The following is a 6,401-nucleotide window of genomic DNA, read 5'->3' as shown; positions in this document are numbered from 1 at the left end:
TACCCCCTCTGCCCACCCAACCAGGAGCTCCAAAACTAGCCCATCAAGGTGAGCACATGTTTTGGGTGACTACAGACCACGTGAGCCTGAGTTACGCAAGGACTTTACAAAGAGCTCCCCATGTCTCTTTACCTCCGCCCTTTCTCTCCTTTCACGCTCTCTCCTTTCTCTCTCTCTCTCTTTCTGTCTCTCTCTCTCCCTTTCTCTCTCTCTCCTTTCTCTCTCTCTCTCTTTCTCTCTCTCGCTCTCTCTCCCTTTCTCTCTCTCTCTCTCCTTTCTCTCTCTCTTTCTCTTTCTGTCTCTCTCCCTTTCCTTCTTTCTTTCTTTCTCTCTCTCTCTCCTTTCTCTCCCTCTCTCTCCCTCTCTCTGTTCCCTCTCTCACTCTATCTCTCCCCACTATCTCTCTCTCTCTCCCTCCCTCCTTTCTCTCTCTCTCTCCCCCCTTTCTCTCTCTCTATCTTTCTTTCTCTCTCTCCCTCTCTCTCTCCTTTCTCTTTCTCTATCTTTCCCCACTCTCTCTCTCTCTTTCTACCCCCCCCCCCCCCCCCTCTGTCTAATTGTACAGGATCTGGGCTCAAACTACACACACAATTAGTAATTTTTATTACACAGTAAATAAGAATAGAATATGTTTCGAAACACTTCTACATTAATGTGGATGCTAGCATGATTACGGATAATCCTGAATGAATCATGAATTATGATCAAATCAAATCAAGTTTATTTTATATAGCCCTTCGTACATCAGCTAATATCTCGAAGTGCTGTACAGAAACCCAGCCTAAAACCCCAAACAGCAAGCAATGCAGGTGTAGAAGCATGGTGGCTAGGAAAAACTCCCTAGAAAGGCCAAAACCTAGGAAGAAACCTAGAGAGGAACCTGTGAGTGAGAAGGTTACAGAGGGTCAATGATCATACCCCAAGACATGCTAACTTCTCACCATTGTCAATAACAGGTTAGCATGTCTTGGGGGTATGATATTTTCACAACAGTAATTCATACAACAGGAATTTGCATTTTCTTGCCCACCCACTTTTAACCCCACCTCTCACCCAATTTTCCATCTACCCCCCCACCCACAACCCTACCCTCCCCCCACCCATCTCTTCCATTTGTAAAGAGCAAACAAATCATAACAAACAAGTCTTAAACATAAATAATAATAACAACAATAATAATAACAATAATATAATAACAATAATAATAATAATAACAACAATAATGATCAAAATAATAACACAAGAAACAAATAAAAAACATACAACAACAAAAATGTATTATAATAAAAGCATATGAAGAGTAGAAGTAGAGTTATTTATTTGATAGTCAGCGACAGTGTCTGACTACTGTAAAAGAATACACTCTACTACAAGGAAAAGGCCAGCCTGAACTTCCTGTCTGGAGAGTGTCACACAGAGGTTGTGAACACACACACAATGCAAACAATGGTAACCTTGGAGACAATGGGGCATTCATATGGAACGTTACAAATGCGCATGTATCAAAATGTTTTACAGCAAACAATGGAAAACTACTACGATTGTTTATATCCAATAGTAGCTATAAGCTAAAACATTGGAACTGAGCATGGACCCAAGCTGAGGCCTACTGTTTAACTTAGCTACTGTATCCACAACACAACGAAGCAGACCACAACTACATAAAACACAACTAAGACTACTTTATTTACAAGAGTCTTTAGGGGTGTCAATTATTTTGACCTCTACCTTTTGAGAAAAACGTATTACTTGTTAAACAAGATCTCTTTCTCTGGCAATTGTATTAGTATAAAATAATATAACTTCCTCATTTTTTGTAGCAGACAATATAGCTCAGTATTTCAATTATTTATTTTATACAGTCATTATTGCTCATCTTTATCAAGTCTGTCAATCATTTTGGACCTCACTGTATAACCAACCTATTACAACTTGGATTGTCTTAAAACTGTCTCCTCATTCAGGTACAAAGTACTGAATGCCAGCGTCATCCCCGAGGGCCAGTTCATGGACAACAAGAAGGCTTCTGAGAAGCTGCTTGTGTCCATTCATATAAATCACAATGATTGTTCAATCACTTCCGAACCCACTGTGTTTCTTTTCCTGTACCTGAGTGAAACCATTCTCTCTGTGATCCACTCACATGTCTTGTTGTTGACTTAAATAAACATCATCTCCATTCAACATCTGTCCCAAATGGACCCCTAAGCCCTATCCACAGGTGTAGGTAAAACTATGGTGGTAGGCCTTGCCCTCTGATAGGCTAGGGGTGGAAGTTTCAACCATATTGCTTATACCAATCAAATCCTCTCATTTCTCCACAAGTGCATAGGGCATTAGGTTTAGGGAGCGATTGGGGATTGGGCCTAAGAATGTGGTAATTCTGTATTGAGTGCTTTCAGCGGTCAAGTGTATTCTATAAATCATTTTTCAATGTTTTAAATGGGATTGTCATTTGCCCTCTGTGACATCATCATAGCGTGCCTGTAAAAAGGGGGAGGGGCTCAGCCAGCCCACTGTAGAAATAATGACATCACCACCATAGTTTTTAAAGGGATGTTGGGGTCTTTAAATGTCAATAGCCTCATTATTGAGACTTAGCACTGGTATAAAACGTCTTAAAGGATTTCATGTTCCCACACAAGCCTTTGTTTAATGAAGATGATGGAAAAATCCTCCATTATAAACTTAACTTTAAGCTCACTTTAACCATGTGGTAAAAAAATAAAACCTTAAAATAGTGTTCTGTATGTCTTCGTGATTCAACTTCACTCAAAGTTCACATATGAACGACTCAACTCAAAGTTCACATATGAACGACTCAACTCAAAGTTCACATATGAACGCCTCAACTCAAAGTTCACATATGAACGCCTCAACTCAAAGTTCACATATGAACGCCTCAACTCAAAGTTCACATATGAACGACTCAACTCAAAGTTCACATATGAACGACTCAACTCAAAGTTCACATATGAACGATTCAACTCAAAGTTCACATATGAACGCCTCAACTCAAAGTTCACATATGAACGACTCAACTCAAAGTTCACATATGAACGCCTCAACTCAAAGTTCACATATGAACAACTCAACTCAAAGTTCACATATGAACGACTCAACTCAAAGTTCACATATGAACGACTCAACTCAAAGTGAAGACAAGAGGATGACGTGGTCTAGCAACAGTCCACAGCTCCTGTCTCCAAGCCTAGGCACCTGTGTAGATCAGGGCTGTATGTACACTGCCTTGCAAAGTAGTCCTACCCCTTGGATTTATTCACATTGTATTGTTACAAAGTAGGATCAAAATGGATTTAATTGTTTTTAAAAAAATCGTCAATCGACACAAAATACTCTGTAATGTCAAAGTGGAAGAAAAAGGTGATTTATTTCTAAAGGGAAAATACATAAATCTAGTTGTTGCATAAGTATTCAGCTCTCTGAGTTAATACATGTTAGAAACACCTTTGGCAGTGATTTCAGCTGTGAGTCTTCTTGGGTAAGTCTCTAAGAGCTTTACACACCTGGATTGTGCAATATTAGCCCATTATTCTTTTCAGAATTCTTCAAGCTCTGTCAAGATGTTGGGGATCATGGCTAGACAGAAATGGACAAGTCTTGCCATAGATTGTCAAACAGATTTAAATCAAACTGTAACTAGGCCACTCAGGAACAATCACTGTCTTCTTTGTAAGAAACTCCAGTGTAGAGCTGACCAGTGTATAGTGTGGTGTAAAGCAGGTTTTCCTCTAGGATTTTGCCTGTGCTTAGCTCCACCCCTTTTCATTTTATCCTGAAAAACACCCTAGTATTTGCCTATGAGAAGCATACCCATACCATGATGCAGCCACCACCATGGTTGAAAATAAGAAGGCAGTTACTCAGTGATGTGGTGTGTTGGATTTGCCCCAAACATAAGGCTTTGCATTTAGGCCAAAAAGTGTATTCCTTTTCAGTAATGTTTCGCAGTATTACTTCAGTGACTTGTTGCATACATGCATGTTTTGGAACATTTGTATTCTATATACTTGTATTCTTCTTTTCACACATTTAAGTCATCATTGTGGAGTCACTACAATGTTGTTGATCCATCCTCAGTTTTCTCCTATCACAGTCACAGAACTCTGTAACTGTTTTAAAATCACCAATGGTGTCACGAATCCCGCCGAAGATGGTGCCTCTTCCTGTTCGGGCGGCGCTCGGCGGTCGTCGTCACCGGCCTACTAGCTGCCATCGATTCTCTTCTTTTTGTTTCTGTTAGTTTGGGCTGATTGGGTGCACCTGTTTTGAGTTGAGTTTTGTGGGTAGGCTATTTAAGGGCAGTAGGCCCGCTGGCTTCTGTGCGGGCTTGTTTCTCTGTTATTTGGTGTTGGATTGTTATGTGGATATTATATTTTTCCGGACAGTTTAGTCCTGTGTGTTTGGACTGGTATTTTCATGCGCCCCTGTGTTTTGGGCATGATCGTTTTCCCTGTCTACTGGAAATAAATCCACGTTCTTATATACCTGCTCTCTGCGCTTGACTCCTCCACCCAGTACTCCTAGCAGCTCTGACAAATGGCCTCATGGTAACATCGCTGAGCAGGTTCCTTCCTGTCCTGCAGCTCAGTTCAGAAGGATGACTGTATCTTTGATGTGTCTGGGTGGTTTAATACATCATCCACAGCATCATTATGAACTTGATGCTTAAAGAGATATTCAATGTCTGATTTGTTATTGTTACCCATCCACCAATCACTGGCCTTCTTCATGAGGCTTTCTCAAAGCTCCCTGGTCTTTGTTGTTGAATCTTGACTGAGGGACAATACAGATGCTGTATGAATGGGGGTCATAGGATGGGGGTCATTCAACCGCTGTTATTTCACACAGAGTGAGTCCATGTAACTTATAAGGCATATTAGGCCTTATAAACAAAGGGGCTGAATACTTATGCAGGGACTAGATTTGAGTTTTGACATTTTTAATATTTTTATTTTTTTAACTCTATTTTTTCTTCCACTTTGACATTACAGAGTTATTTCAGTAGGTTATTGACCAAAAATTACATTTTACTTCCACGTTGTAAGATAATAAAATGTGAAGTAATCAAAGGGGTATGAAAACTGTATCAAGGTACTGTATCAAGGTACTGTGTCAAGGTACTGTGTCAAGGTAATGTGTCAAGGTACTGTATCAAGGTACTGTATCAAGGTACTGTGTCAAGGTACTGTGTCAAGGTACTGTATCAAGGTACTGTATCAAGGTACTGTGTCAAGGTACTGTGTCAAGGTACTGTATCAAGGTACTGTATCAAGGTACTGTGTCAAGGTACTGTGTCAAGGTACTGTATCAAGGTACTGTATCAGGGTACTGTATCAAGGTACTGTGTCATGGTACTGTATCAGGGTACTGTGTCAAGGTACTGTATTAAGGTACTGTATCAAGGTACTGTATTAAGGTACTGTGTCAAGGTACTGTATCAAGGTACTGTGTCAAGGTACTGTGTCAAGGTACTGTATTAAGGTACTGTGTCAATGTACTGTATCAAGGTACTGTGTCAAGGTACTGTATCAAGGTACTGTGTCAAGGTACTGTATCAAGGTACTGTGTCAAGGTACTGTGTCAAGGTACTGTGTCAAGGTACTGTATTAAGGTACTGTATCAGGGTACTGTATCAAGGTACTGTATCAGGGTACTGTATCAAGGTACTGTGTCAAGGTACTGTATCAGGGTACTGTATCAAGGTACTGTATCAGGGTACTGTATCAGGGTACTGTATCAAGGTACTGTATCATGGTACTGTATCAGGGTACTGTGTCAAGGTACTGTGTCAAGGTACTGTGTCAAGGTACTGTGTTAAGGTACTGTATTAAGGTACTGTGTCAAGGTACTGTATCAAGAGTGCAGATCTAGGATCAGATCCCCCCTGTCCATGTCATCTTATCAGATCCCCCCCCGACCCCACATGTCATCTTATTAGATCCCCCCCGAACCCACATGTCATCCTATCAGACCACCCCTGACCCCACCTCGTGCATGTCATCTTATCAGCCCCCCCCTGACCCCACCCCGTCCATGTCATCTTATCAGACCCCCCTGACCCCATCCCGTCCATGTCATCTTATCAGACCCCCCCCTGACCCCACCCCGTCCATGTCATCTTATCAGACCCCCCCTGACCCCACCCCGTCCATGTCATCTTATCAGACCCCCCTCTGACCCCACCCCGTCCATGTCATCTTATCAGACCCCCCCTGACCCCACCCCGTCCATGTCATCTTATCAGACCCCCCCCTGACCCCATCCCGTCCATGTCATCTTATCAGACCCACCCCTGACCCCATCCCGTCCATGTCATCTTATCAGACCCCCCCCTGACCCCACCCCGTCCATGTCATCTTATCAGATCCCCCCCTGAC

The sequence above is a fragment of the Salvelinus namaycush genome, chromosome 2, assembly GCF_016432855.1.
Source record: "Salvelinus namaycush isolate Seneca chromosome 2, SaNama_1.0, whole genome shotgun sequence".
NCBI classification, from domain to species: domain Eukaryota; kingdom Metazoa; phylum Chordata; class Actinopteri; order Salmoniformes; family Salmonidae; genus Salvelinus; species Salvelinus namaycush.
Note: the sequence above shows the minus strand (reverse complement) of the source record.